This window comes from Manis javanica, chromosome 1, assembly GCF_040802235.1.
Source record: "Manis javanica isolate MJ-LG chromosome 1, MJ_LKY, whole genome shotgun sequence".
Classification (NCBI taxonomy): Eukaryota; Metazoa; Chordata; class Mammalia; order Pholidota; family Manidae; genus Manis; species Manis javanica.
Window position 1 is genome coordinate 133,714,204 of NC_133156.1, and position 15,998 is coordinate 133,730,201.

General features: G+C 34.2%; 1 protein-coding gene across 3 annotated transcripts in view; it reads left to right on the forward strand.

Moving 5' to 3' along the window:
- CDH12 (cadherin 12) overlaps nucleotides 1-15,998 on the forward strand; it is a 1,003,878-nt gene that overhangs the window by 597,602 nt on the left and 390,278 nt on the right. For all 3 annotated transcript variants that reach the window (XM_073237610.1, XM_073237601.1, XM_073237619.1), the window contains exon 3: nucleotides 10,744-10,890. The gene's annotated coding sequence lies outside the window, so the exon portion shown is untranslated. The remainder of the gene's footprint in view (nucleotides 1-10,743; nucleotides 10,891-15,998) is intronic.

The following is a 15,998-nucleotide window of genomic DNA, read 5'->3' on the forward strand; positions in this document are numbered from 1 at the left end:
CAAAGCAAGTTGTTTTCACAGAGTTCCTTAGTTAAGATGTCCATTCAAGGATACGTCAAAACTCATTTCAGAAAAGCCTGAATGTTTCTATCAAATTGCTCACTTTGAAAGCAAACAGAGGTCATTAGAACAAGGATCATAGACTTCTATTAAACATAAGTATTGGACAGAAAACCAAGTTTGCATTGTAATAATTCTGGAATACTTAGAATTACTTCATGTTTTTTATAAAAGGGTTACTCTATTGTCCTTATTAAGAAAGCTTATGTATGTAAGTTAACTGCTATTTCCTCTTGATTTAGAGTGTTTCATAATTACCTGAATTTCTTACTTAATTAAACCTAGTCAAAGCAGAGTATAACAACTTAGATTTACCACAATCCATCATTTTGCAACTAACTCCAAGTACGGCTGTCCTCTGTCATTAATAAAATAAATTGTATGCCGTAATTATTAATGAAGATATAAATTGTGAAACATTAATTTTCTCATTGAATGTTTATTAGTTCATATATCATGCTAATAGTTTCATATCCATAACACTGATTCTAAAATTACTGTAAAAAAAAACTTAAAATGACAATTTTAGGAAATAAAAAAATTTTAAGAGCAGAAAAGTACATACTCATATGAACTTAAAAACGTTCAATTAAACTGTGAAGTTGGTTTATCATTATGAAATAGGCTAACATAAAAAGGCACCTTAAAATAATTAGTGTATTCTCCTTTAGAAATCAAGACTTAAGTCTTGGTCTTTACATAAGAAAAATAACACTCTGTGATAAAGGTAAATGGTCCTTGCTTCATAGCCCCTTTGAGAGAACGGGCCTGAATGAAACAGTTCTGGTGTGATGAATCGTGGTCATGTTTCATATTACCATGCACGGCAGACGCATCTGGAAATCTAATTCCTCAAAGACTTGTCTACGATGGTTTTAAACAGAATAGTAAAATGATGTAGCAGGTAAACATTTGCCAGTTACAGAAAACCAATATTTTGTTCAATAAGGCATTATCCTGTGTAATCAGTAAATATTTACTAAGTGTCTACGTTGTATCTGATACTTAACAGTTAAACACTGTGAGAGCCATCAAGTTGTATAGTTCCTTTTACATAAACACATATGTTGAACTTTGGAAAAAAGACAAACCCCAAGAATAAAAACCTAGAGACTCAGGTATTATATTCTAATAACAATTAAAATTAAAGAGATCAGCTTTCGTCTTTGAGATGGTGGAGGTCACTTTATAGGCAGATCAAGAAGAATTTCTAATTATAAGCAAGAAATTCAGATTTTATTCAATAAGCAACTGGGGACTATTGAGGTTTTCCTGACCAATTAAGTGACACATCAATTATTATATTATTTATAATAAGTAATACATCTTTAGATGTTCTTAACCACTATCAATAGGACATGCTGGGAAGTGGGGGGTAGTAGGTTCTGGAAACAAGTTTAAGGTATTATTGGACAACTAGCCTCTGTATGATGATTGCAATAAAATAATATTGATATACTAGTAAAGGGAATGTAAATGCAGTCCAAATGCTGAAATACTGTAAGCTACACTAAAATGTCCAGGTAGGCCCATTAGCATTAGTCACTTAAAGTCACTGGAGAAGAAAATGTCCTGTAATAATGATATTGTGGATATGTTGCACTAAAAAAAGAGTTCCTATCTTTTGCACAGCACATGGAAGTATTTACAGATAGAATAATATAATGTCTAGGATTTGCTTCAAATGTATTCAAGAAGAAATGAGGGAAGAGTGAGATAAAGTAAAGAAAACAAGGTGGACCACAAACAGCTAAATGATGAAGCTGGGTGATGGGAACATAGGTGTCTATCCAATACTGTTTACTTTATTATTTGTCTGAAATTTTGTAATAGAAAGTTGGAAAAAATTAGCAACTAAACAGAAGAAAATAGTCTCTGTCTATTTCTACTCCATTGCCCTGTGTGAATCTCAGATTCCACTCCTCCAGTGCAAACAAAGACCCTTCCAGAGCTCATGAAACAGTAGAAAGCAGAAGATGACACAAAATCTTGGGCAGGATTTTGCCTAATACTAGAATACTTAGATTTTTTTCTGGCTTAGCCTTCTTCCTAGAAGTCACACTTGTATACAGCAGCTAATCTGTTGCTCTGTGGGATTGGATTCTGTTTTCTTGATTTTTCACCCATTCTTGATGAAAAGCAATGGAGTGAAAATGAGAATATAGCAAATACCACTTCAACCATAAGGACTTAGTACTGAATTTTTTCAGTTAACACAACTGCCAATCATTTGAAACTCATCTATGAGAAAATCAGCATTCACTCTATAAGAAATCATGTATCTCTTTGATTTAAAAAAGTTAACCCTAAATGCATAAAATTATCTAGTTGTAGCTTCCCCTTCCCTTTATTTACATAGACAAATGAAAAGCAGAAAAGAATTGGAAGAGGAAGGGATAAATAAAACATGTTAAGGATTTTCTTCATTTTCTCTAGCTTATACTTTTTACAAATAGGCATTGTGAGTTAACCTACCAAAACTCCAATGTCAGTCAAGAAATAATTTTCAGTTTCTCCTGATGTATAACCTTTCTTTAAGATAAATATATAAATAGACCTATTTTATATTAAAATCTGCCTTTTTCTATAAAAACTGTGAAAATATTTCCATGTAAAAATACATTGATAGAATATGTTAACGATGCATTCACTTACAAATATTCATATCTAATCAATACATTAGTGTTTATAGTTACTATTATGATGACATAATGTGCAATATTTTCTCAGAGATAAGGGAGCATTTTACATGTCCACCAGCAATGCATTATTCTATGTAACTTCTTGATAAAAATGGAATGATATAGTTTTATTTAACATGTTTACTGAGAATGTTTCCTCAGGATTCACAACATAAACAATATTATGACATATATTTAGCCTACACTGAATTTGACATAATTATTACAATTAAAAACAAAGTTTTATTTGGGGTTTGCAAAGTGCATTCATTGCCTGTTAAACTAAAAACAGTTGCTGATATTTACTGAACCCTTTTTTTGTTAACAGTTACATTATTTTTGGTGCTGCATATCTACTGACTCACATCTTATCCCTGCATATCCTTGAACTCATTTTGTACTATTTTACATTTTTTTTATCAGAGAAAATTGAAGCAAATATGGTTTAAGCAATTAGCCCAGAGATTCGCAATTATTGTTTTCTATTGTCATGTTGCTGTGTTGTTTTCATCCCAGTGAGTCAGCCCCCAATGTTTCTGCTATTTTTATCACTAGTTTTTACTACTGCACCATTAATACAAAACCTTAATTCGATGTATTTGATGTACATGATAGTAAAAGTGTTATTTCAGAATAGTCACCACCAGGCTGGGATATGTTAAAACCATGTATTATAGTGGAGAGTTTAAATAGTTTTAATAAGGAAAACAGAGTTAGCAAAGCAGATAGAAGTCACCTGTTCTTTATGGTGTGACAGCAAGTTATTGATTGGCCTAGTGTAAAAAAAACAAGTTGACATGAGAGGAAAGTACATATAACAGTGTAACTGAGGGTACAATGAAACATGGCATTGAGAAGTTAATAGCGTCACCATGAAACCCATCGAAAAGTGCACTTTAGTAAATAAGAGTTAGAGGGCTTTGAGGGCTGCTCTGTAACGATATCAACTTGATGATGCTCTGTAACAATATCAACTTGATGATACTATATAAAGTATTTTCATCATAAGATCTGTCAAATGCAGTTAGAGCCTGGGAAAGATCAATTAGTTTTCTGTAATAGAGTCACCTGCTGTAGATGCTGAAGATTTGCTATGGTAAGATTTCAGTATGTATCCAAGAGTAGTTAGAACCAAATAGACAATGATATATGTGTATCAAGAAGTAATTAAGCATTTCACAGTGGTCATTGTTTGAACTGGAATGGCACTTTATTTCCCTATATAAAATTTTACTGAACTATCATCTGGGTAGATACTAGGACATTAAGTTTAAGGTTGTCTTAAACTTTGATTCAATGAGAAATACTCTGCACAATATAAGAACCCATTAGAAATATAAAGTGGGTGATTTTATTCTATCTTCAATATGGTTTCTTTAGAAAATAAGAAATAAAGCTAAAGGCATGCCAGTTGTTATCTTATTATGGAAATAATATTGCATGAACATGCATAATTGTGGTAATGTGTTATTAAAGAAAAAATGAGGATGGTGTGTATTTTTGCAATTTTTTGAAGTATGACATATCAAATAAATTCCACATACTTCAAGTGCAAATTACATGAGTTTTGACAGATATATACACACCTCTAAACCACCCCATCAACAAGATACTGAACATTCTCATCATCCCTTTGCATTCCCTTGTTGCATCCACTTGTCTGCCTTCTATTACTAGGTTTAGTTGCCTTGTTTTCTAATGTTACAAAAATGGCATTATATCCTAGTTACTTGTTTGTGTATGACTTTTTTTCATTTAGCATAATGATCCTGTGGTTCAGTTTTTGAAGGTGTAAGTCATTTGTTTCTTTAATTCCTAGTATTTCATTGCATCAATATACCACAGTTTATTCATGCACATGTCAACAGACATTTGAATTGTTTCGTTTTTTGCTGTTATGAATATAGCAGTTATTTGCATACACTGTTGAATGGACACATGCTTTCTCTTCCTTGAGGTAAATACTTTGGAGTGAGATAGCTGCATCACACAATAGGTGTATGCTTAACTTCGTAAGAAACTACCAAAATTGGATTGTACCATATTATATTCCCGTGAGCTATATAGGAGAGTTACAGATAGTCTGCATCATTGCCAATACTTGGTATTGTTAGGTCATTTATCTTTTTAATTTTTATTATATAAATAGATGTAAGGTAGTAGAAATGACTTTAAACAATAAAACATATAGTTATGCAGTTTCAAATGAATAGGTCCATTTAAATTAGGATTTCTTTTGTCCTAGGAATTTTTAGTGAACAGCAAATTGACTTAATATTAACATTATTATGGATGAATATAACTAAATAAGAAATAAACACATACACCCTTTTTTAATATTGTTCTTCAAATAGTATTTTATGTTTATTTGTTTAATGACATATTATAATCATTGCAAAAAGTATGTATGGTTTGGATTTTATTAGCCTAAATCTAGACCTCACTAATTTTCAGTAGCTTTAAGTGAATTTAATATAAATTGAATTTAATATTCTTAAAGTTGTATATATTATTTCATTTTGCTTTCACTTAATAATTATGTCTAAAGGATATGAAACAATAAATCTGATCTAATAGGAAAGGGATAAAATGTCAAGCAATCATGTTTCTACTGACAGCCATTTCTTTTCTTTTAATTATGTACCATGCTTTTCTGTTACTTTAAAATAACTGCCTTCTAAAGTAGAAATACGGTTTTAAAAAATGCAAAATATATTAATATTATATGTCCATTTTACAATTATGCTCTGTAGTTTAAGTTAATTCTCAATCATTTTAATTAATCCACCTTTCATTTTTAAGTGACCAGGGCAATAAGGAAAAAGGCTAAGGATCCATTCTAGATGCAATGTAACAACTATGTCTTTTAAAAGGAATGCATTATAGTTACTTTAAAAGATATTAAAGAATATTCTTGACCTTAGCAAATGTTTTCATTTATTCCATGCCAATTTCAAATCAGTGAGTCCTGACTGATTCTTAAGTTATTTGAACTATGAAAACTGAATATTATTCCCCTAATGCACTTTATATAATAAAATAAAACTGTTAAGGGCAGAATGGGAGAGTGATGAAAATGTGTATTCATATACAACCTTTTCTTCTTGGCTGTCTTATTGTTTCTGAATTAAGTAGAGAGGATATCACAGTTTTTTAGCCAAATAGATAACATAATTTTGTAGTTAACTCAGATCTCAGATTAAAGATATATAGCCTAATTTGCTCACATTTTCCAAAGAAATTATTAACTGGAAGCTTTTAAAATGGCCAAGGTTTATAAAGCTAGTTAGTGCCAGTAAATATAACCCCAGCTTTCTGATATCTAGTCTGGCTTTATTTCCAGAATTTCATAGTGTCTAAGATTCATGCGTATATGTGAGTGAAGCTAGCCTCAAAATTGTGAAAATTTACCTTAAAGGCTGGTAGATTCAGCCTTTCCATGCCCTTTCCATACATAAACAAAAATATTTATCATATATGAGAATCTATTAGCATTCAGCAAACATTCCCATCTTAGTATTAACTGGCTACTGCTGCTGAAAGATCAATGTATTATTTCTTTGTTAGGCTGCTCTTCATTTTTTTTTTTTTGCATATTTAAAACAATCAGCAGTAGTGTTCTGGGATTTCCTCTCTCCTGATAATTAAATCATCACAAAAAGGTGTAGAGAGGTAATATTTGAATCTGAAGTTCACAGAGAAGCAAGACCAAATTCATATAGGACTCATATGACCAACATCTAAGCAATTATCTTAATATGAGTCAAGATCAAGAAAAGTCTATGAAAAATCTAAGTGGTGGAATTCCTATATCTATAAATCACAAGCTTCCTACTAGCTCAGAGTAATTTTTCCTTCATCACATCAAAATCACAATTCTAGCTCTTCAGAACAAACCCAAACAGATGAAAAAACAAATAGAGTGGCTTCCATGTAGATATTCAGTTACATTACTGACTACAACATTACTCAAACAAACATATTTGCTAGACATGGTGGAGGGCAATACACCTTGCCTGGAAATTCCTAATTTCCCATCACTAAAATTTGAGTAAAATACTTATTGTAACCTATTTCAAAAGATTCCTGTAAGAATCAAATGAAATAATAGGTGGGAAATTTCTTGGCAAAGTTTAAAGGCTGAATTAATTTGAGTTATCATCATTTCTTTTTAGGTAGAATTTTTATTAGGAGCCCTGGAAAAGCATGGTGACAACATTTCTCTGTAAGGGTTTAAATGTGTCTGAGAATTTCAACAGACCATATGAACGGTGGGATTCATGCAAGGTTTAAGAGACTTTCATATAAAGCCTGAACAAATGAGAAATGAATTTTTCAGCTCCATAGTTCTTTTGAGCTTTGGCATTACATTACTTTTCTTAGAGCACTAAAATATCAGAAATCATCAAAATTTGGCTTAATGTATTTTTATTAAGTATTCTTGAGATGCTGTGCACTAAACTAGGGTCATTTTTAAAACAATAATTACCATTTTTGAGGAAGAGGGAGAATGAATTGTAAAAGAGAAAATATTTTGTAATTGGCCAATTTTTGCTAATGAAATTACATCATTTGGAAGTTTGAGATTGAGTTCACTTTTAGGGTTAAAGTTTCTATTGTTGAATTTCATTTTCTACTAAACTATCTTGAACTATTTGTTGTAGCTAAACTCTTCTGCTATTTTATCAGGCATAAAACACCTTTTATAAGGATACAAAAAATGTGCTTTGCAAGTCATTAAAACAAGACAGTTCTTATCTTTTAAAAAAAGGTATTTTAATGGCTTTAATGTTTGGGGATTTCTAAGAATGAAGATTTTACAGTTTTTTTTTTGAGAGGGCATCTCTCATATTTATTGATCAAATGGTTGTTAACAACAATAAAATTCTGTATAGGGGAGTCAATGCTCAATGCACAATCATTAATCCATCTCAAGCCTAATTCTCATCAGTCTCCAATCTTCTGAAGCAAAACGAACAAGTTCTTACATGGTGAATGAATTCTTACATAGTGAATAAGTTCTTACATGGTGAACAGTACAAGGGCAGTCATTACAGAAACTTTCGGTTTTGATCACGCATTATGAACTATAAACAATCAGGTCAAATATGAATATTCATTTGATTTTTATACTTGATTTATATGTGGATCCCACATTTCTCCCTTTATTATTATTATTATTTTTATTTTTAATAAAATGCTGAAGTGGTAGGTAGATGCAAGATAAAGGTAGAAAACATAGTTTAGTGTTGTAAGAGAGCAATTGTAGATGATCAGGTGTGTGCCTGCAGACTATGTGTTAATCCGAGCTAGACAAGGGCAATAAAACATCCACGGATGCAGAAGATTTCTCTCAAAACAGGGGGGGTAAGGTTCTAAGCTTCACCACTGTTGATCCCCAATTTCTCACCTGATGGCCCCCCTGCGACTGTGCCTGTCTTAGGTTGTTCCTCCCTTGAGAAATATTACCCATCTCTGGTTAACCAGGTTTAATTCTGGGTTTGCTCTGTATTGGCTGTGTGGCATTGGTAAATCTACATAACTTCTCAGAGCCTTATCTTAATAAATTTTTTAAAAATGATTATAATGCTTGCTTATTAATAGGGTTGTTCTAAGGATTTCATGGACAATAGCTGCAGCTAGTGTGCATGCAAAGCATCAACAGATAGCAAGCATTCAATATACAGTACCTATAATTATTGCTACTGTATCCTCTCCACAACCCAAACAGTAGTATTTTGCTTTGTTCCTCAGGAGTGGACATCCATGTAAAATCAACTGTTTTTTTCACACAGGTTACCAAAAAAACTACTGCAGAGTCACTCATCCTCTGTAAAAAATATTTAGAGTGAAGGACTCTTGCATCCTATGAGAACAAGGCTGGTTATTTGGAAATATCGTAAATGTGATCATATGCAGTCAGGGCTTTCCAGATAGAAACTATCTCCTATGCCACTAAGTTGGCTTAATTTAGAGGTCACTTGTGTTAGTTGGGGATGATAATTGCTAATGGACAGGGTTCAAGAAAATAAACACTGATGTAAGGCTTAAAAAGTTTTAAAAAGAGGTCACTGTTTAAGATCCCCAGAAGGAGACTTAGGCCCATATGAGAACAGAGTGCCTTCATGGCATGACCAACTCAACGTCAGAACAATTGGCTCCATCCAGTTTTCATTTATCAACTGGTATGCTAACAGCCAGTCAGGATCTTTACAGAAGAAATTATGAGTTACCTTTCCTGTTTACTATTTATTTACAATTTATGTGTATGAACATCAGTTTTGATTTAAGCAGCCTCTTCTCTACTAGAACACTGTAATGTCAGTCTGTGATGGGATAATGGGCTTCCAGCTTAACAGAGGAGAAGATCCTCTCCCTCTCCTGATGTGTGCTGGCTGAATTTCTGCACCTTCAGCCCTCACCCTCCACCAGCTGAGGGAGCAGTAGCCCTCCCCTGCAAGAGACAGGGACTGGCCCTCCTCCTGGAGTTTCTGACTGGTGCATCTTTTTTTTACCTTTAAGTGTCTGCCCTATTAAAATAACTCAGTTACACTGAAGTTTCATCTGGTCTAAGAAGTTCATCAAAGATCTTGTATTTTAATGAAATACTCTTCTTTGAAATTTGCTTGGGAATATAAAAGGCAAACAAATTATTGTTTTGTGCATCCTTTTATCAAAAATTTGAGATGTTCCTAAGATATATGTAAATATTAAAATATTACAAGGCAAATGCCCTGTCACACACAACACACACACACACACACAAACCAAGAGAATGCCATATGTCCCAAGTGAGATCTGCTTGGAAAAACAGGAATGCTGAACATGTCACACAGCATCACTGTGAGAGGACATTTGTCAGTGTTCTCTCTGGCAATGAGATTTTTCTCACCCTCCAGACATGCAAATGACTTTTTTCATCTGTTCTTTTTATGTTATTGGAATAATTTTATCCTATGAAAGTGAGAGCTATCAAAAACTAGCCATTTGAGGTTTCTGCATTTAGTTATGTGAGAGAATCAGATCTCTTTGGGGAACTGGTAACTTTTAAACTCAGAGATGTTGAAGAGTTTCTCAGGTGGTCAGTGGGTGGGTTGCTACAGGTTGTTAAAGGGTACACAACTCCATTTAAAATGTTTGACATTTTGAATCCTTTTGTACCCTTGCTTCAGACTTTTGCTTTAGAAAATCAGTATTTCAACAGATGAAAGAAGAGATCATTCAGTTAGGTGTAATGTTGTATTCTCCCATGTTTCTCAGATTGATAGTATAAGGCAAACATTTTTGTAAATGTGATGCTAACTTAAAATTCTTTGAAAAACCACACAAGCAATGCTCTCTTCTCCATGCCTTATGTCTGTAAGAAACTGCCAACATGCTTATTTAATATGAATACTTGCTTTTTATAAATCAGAACTGCACTCTGGAGGGCTGTGATAAACCTTTTAATTCATTTTACTGAGACAAAGGTTGAAGTCTGTCCCAGGCTTGGGACAAAGACATGTGCAGCAATCCCTTTTGTCTTTAAACATTTTCAGCCTTAGGCTTTTCTTACAAATCAGCTCTATCTGTCTATTAATTGTTTCACTACACCTGACATCTGACACGAATGCACCTTGCAAAACAGCAGGATAAGGCACATTTATTTAAGCCCTTTGTTGTCTTAACACGGTGGCTAATCTCCTTGAAAATTATAGTCTAGTTGTAGTTCATCCAGCAGGCTGGAAAAGACAAGATCCCCAAGTGGACTCGGTGCCTTTTCCAGTTCCCTGGAGACCCTCCACTCCTCCGCCTGAGCCGCCTGCACACAGGGAGTGTTCCCTGCTAATCAGGTCAATGATTATCGCCCGGCTCTAGGGACCTGACAGGAGCCTATCACAGCAGTTAGGGAGACACCAAACGCAGCGTGCTCACGGAGGATCTCCCTTTAAGATACATCGCTTAGTCCTCATTTACTCACTGGAACCTCTGAGGATTTCAGCTTATCTTTTTGTCCTTGTAGACAGTGAGGGGCTCAACATAAACAAGAAGAAGAAGCGCAGCATGCAGCTACTTGGAGAGTGTTGATTGAAAACTTCGATCTCCCCACCCCGTTCACGGTTGATTCGACTGATTTCTCACCTCGTTCACAGAGAATATTTCAATTAAGGTAAGCGCCGCTCCATCTGGGTGACTGCATCCAAAGTTCTGACTAAACTGACATTCTGCACTGCAGCAAGTGACTGTTTATATCAAGAAAAGCCTTCGTTTGTAAGCAAGTGTCCTAAAATGAAAACTGGCGTTGGGGATAATGAAATTTGAAGGCAATTTCTTTTGAAATTTAAGAATTCTGCCTGGCTTCCAAAGAAAATAAAAGCAAATATGAAAAGAAAGTTAATTTCCTATTCTACCTTTTAAATAATCTAGAGGACTGTGCAGCAGTAAGGTAACTGATTTTGATTGAAGTGTTTTGTTGATGTCATATGCTAAAATCTCTGAGTCTAAAAGCTCCAAAGTTCAGTTAGATGGAAAGAAAATTTGCAAATGAGGGTTGAGATTTTGTGCAGCTTTCTACTTTAACATTGTTCCTGAGCTCCCTCTGTGTGTAAGGATTTAGGACTAACCCCCTGAATATTATATTAGAGTCCATTTAGAAATTAAAATTTAAATGATAAAGTTTTTCATGTAGTTGTTAAGAAAAATGAACTGAAAAGAATAAGCCACTGACCTGATTTATAGTTCTTATACAAGGGAGGGATTTCTTTTTTGAGATAGATGAATAAAAAGGAAAGTAAGGAAAAATTAACTTCTCCCTAAAATGCTTGATTTTGAAAGGACAATTTTTTAGTAGGAGATTAAGTTTAGGTGTTTATAGAAAAGGTAGCTCTTTGTTATCAAAGTAGAGTGAATTGAGGTTAAGCTTGAATTCTACATAGTGTAGGCAGTTATCTGGGTAATTTAAATAAGTTGGTCCATATTATTTCTTTTAAACCTCTTTTCCCTATAAGTTTATTAAAAATATATCTAGAGAGATTGGAGGCAACTTTTTTCCAAAGTTAGGTTTAATTACCTGAACTTTTTCTAGTCCCTTACTTTGCACATATAAATACAGTCTGATAATTTCAGCCCTAAGTTTCCACATAATCAAGAACAGTAAAATAATTCTATCACTTTATTTGTATGTGATTGATGGATCAGCACCCTAAGCATGTTAGCCAATAATAGTAACCACTTACCTTGTTATAATATAGTACTTACACTTTAAAATGATTTTCAAATACTGAAACAAACATTACTTAAAATATTAGTACATGTCACTGTAGTACACAAATTGAATTTCAATAACTGATCTTATGCTAAATCCCAACATAAATATCTAGCTCCTTTTGCATAAAGATTTATAATGGCATCTTAAGTGAACATTTTAGAATGAGCACTCATATTTCATGAAATGATGATTCCGCCTTTCCTTCTATGGGTATCCTGAGATGGGACATTTTACAAAGATGTCAGAGCCCAGTTTATATTAATCGGCTATCCTTCTGAAATTCTCTGGAGGGCTTTTTAAGGCCGACGTGGATGTTATTGTTCCCCCACAGATATAAAATATTTTTTAGTATACCCATGCTGGTTGTCTGTCTGTCTTTAGCCCAATCCTGGGGACAGCCATTTGCCCCTGTCACACTGACACTTCAGTCTCTTTTCTGTGGGGAGGTGATTTCTCAGCTGATTCAAAGGTATCTGACAGACGTGTGCTGCCTACAGTTACCATCACTGAGTTGTAGGCTTCTTTTTTTTTTTTTGTAAGCAATATTGATAAACAGGAAAAGGCATCATTAACCAAACAGGACCACATTTCCTAGTAACACAGTGGTACATTGCTTGAAACATCTCTGTCTTAAAGACTACTCCTTGTGCCAAGCTCAGAGCTGCTGGTAGTTCCCTCCCCAGTGAACTCTTATCGGATGCTTTCACTTGATCTATCTGACCACTGAAGGAGGTGTTTAGTGTAGAGTGAGATAGTTATGTTTTGAAATGAAGGCAACTGCAGTTCTTATTCAAAAAGATATACCTGAAGTCTTTTAAGGGGTTTTGTCATTGTAGTTTTGTCTTAATTTGGATTATACAGGCTAAAAAGGGACTGGAGAAAATCTTGGATACAATTGAGAATCAGGAGCTGTTTATTTTAGGTAACCCCTGCCTCCTCAATCAAACTTCTTTTATTTATTTATTTATTCTATTATCCAGGTTCCACCTTACCTCTAGATTTTTCATTCATATGACAGTATTATATTTCTGCCATGAATTCAGAAAACATCTTATAAGATAGCCTCACTTAAAGTAGGCAGTTTCAAAATTCAAACCAGAGTCTTTTAAAACTTTATAAAACTCAGCCAAGGCTTATAAAATGCTCCTCAGTATGTGGTATTTTTAATAAAAGAAAATGGGGAGAGACAGTGTTTAACATGTTTCTTTTTTTTTTTTATTTTTTACTAAGGTATTATTGATATACACTCTTATGAAGGTTTCACATGAAAAAACAATGTGGTTACTACAGTTACCCATATTATCAATTCTGCCCCCCAATAACCCATTGCAGTCACTGTCCATCAGTGTAGTAAGATGCCACAGAGTCACTATTTGCCTTCTCTGTGCTACACTGTTTTCCCCGTGACCCCTCACACCATGAGTACTAAACATAATGCCCCTCAATCCTCAATCCCCATCTCCTTCCCTCCAGACCTGCCCTCCCCCACCCCTCCCCTTTGGTAACTGCCAGTCCCTTCTTGGAGTCTGTGAGTCTGCTGATGTTTTGTTCCTTCAGTTTTGGTTCGTTGTTATACTCCACAAATGAGGGAAATCATTTGGTATCTGTCTTTCTCTGCCTGGCTTATTTCACTGAGCATAATATCCTCCAACTGCATCCATGTTGTTGCAAATGGTAGGATTTGTTTCTTTCTTATGGCTGAATAGTATTCCATTGTGTATATGTACCACATCTTCTTTATCCATTCATCTATTGATGGTAACATATTTCTTATATGCCATACAGCTGATGTATAAACTTTGTATATATGATTATATATATAATCATTAAGTCAAAATGATAAAATTGAGGTTACTTACCCCAATTTCCCAATCAGGAGATGCAGGCTGGGAGAGGATATGTAACTGGGTCAAGAGTGTATCGTTGTTAGTGGACTTCTGATTCAAACTCAGATCAGGCTGTGTTTAAAGCTCCTAATCTTTATGCTACATTTTTTTTATCACCTCATGTATGGTGACCTTTTCCAATATTTAACATGACACTTAATGAATATTTTAAGACAGCACATCTTAATTATATTACCTTCAGAATAGTCTAATCTTGCTTACTCAAAAGAAATGATTTTGTAAATTCCATAGCCACCAGTGTTTGAAACAAGCATATAATTTGTTCTTTAGGCTCTGAAAGAGTTTAGTGCTCAAGTCTTTGCATCAAGCTGATTCTGATTACTACTGACAGAAGAAGCACTCTACTATACGGATGATCAGAACTGAAATTTACTATCTGTAATATATACATCTTTCCAACAGAGGTAGACATGCTCTCAGGATAAAAATCAAATATAAAGTAGGGATATAAATTCAATGCCACTTATATTGAAATGAGATTAAAAGGAAGTTAAGGAGAATTCATGTTCATGGCAAAAGACATCTACAATATTAGAAAAGATAAAGAAACTAACAGTTGGAATTCAGTGTTGGAAAGTGGAGAAAAAAGAAAAAGAACAAACTTCAATGTACAGAAGTTTATTTGCTCTACTGACTTTATATAAACCTTCCCTATGTACACTGAGGTTTATTATAGTTAATCTTACTGATATTGTGACAATACTATCTAAACCAAAATTTGGTCCAGTCTATGAAAAAAAGGGAGAGATGTTATAAAGTTAGGATTGATGTGAAAAATTTAATATGATTAACTGTAATTTCTAAGCACATGCAGAGATGGTAACTAGAAATTAGGTTGCATATGAAATATGATCACTTATTATGCTCTAACATGTTTACACATATTTTAAAGGATAATATTATAGCAGCTTCTGTGAATAATGGATTCAATAATGAATAGAAAGATGATCAAGAAATGTATATGTATAATCTCCAACCACCAGCCAGCTTACTTTCCATTCTCTAGGTTTTATGGTAAGCTATTGGCTTATCCTTGTTGTGTACAAGAATAATAAGAAAGTAAAGTATATCTAGATCACCCCTTTTATTACTATTCCATGATCTATATAAAGCAGTATTTCAGGGGAGCTTGTTAAGCTGAGTGTCCACAATGTATAGGTGTCCCCATCCAGACAGAAGACCCTGTGGCAGGGCCCCACTGGACACAGCAGATTTGACCAGAGGTGAAGTGTAAGACAGCCATCCCTAGATGGCCATTGGCCACCATGTGGTCTTACAAAAGAACCATGCCAACAGGATGCTCTCCGCTAGATCGCAAATATCTGACTAAATGACCTTAAACATGAAATGTGGATAACCAACAGTTAGTGGGCAGGAACAGACATGAAAAACAGAGATTAGAGTCTGCAGAAGCCATGAATAAACTGATGGCATGAGGTTGGTAGGAGGGCCATAAAAGAGGTTAATTTCCTTAGGTCAATTAGAAGAGAGAAATTTTCCAACTTCTTTCCTGGCTGAGCACAGGAAAGAAAATTATTCGCTAGCAGAGGGGCAACAAGGCTGTGTTATTGTGGGTGTTATTCCAGACATGCCGAGCAGCGGCGAGACTTTTCTCTTTTTCCACATTTTTCGCTGTGGTTTCAGGCCCATTTACCAACTCATGCTGAGCACATCTGTGTTTCTTACAAACTAAGATATTATAATTGGCTCAACATCATACATATTCATGTAGTCATTGTCTCAGTAGAAAATGGATAAGGCAGAAATGTGTAGTAGACTATGAGTACAGGTTTTGGGTTCAGCTACATGGTTTCAAATCCCACTGTAGACACTTGCTAGCTCTGTGACCTTGGGTAAATTAGTTAAGGTGTCTAAATACTGTTTTTATGATTTTTTAAATGGAGCTAATGGGAGTACCAACCCCACAGCAGTGTTGTGTGAAATAAAAGAGATAATTGATAAAACATACCTATTATGCTTAGGTGCTCAAGAAATGATAGTTGTTAGTATAAACAAGAAACCTTGTTATTAGTCCCTCACCTTATCAAGCAGAGAAAATTAGGAACACTCTCTCTCCTTAGCAACAATACACACTTGGAACTT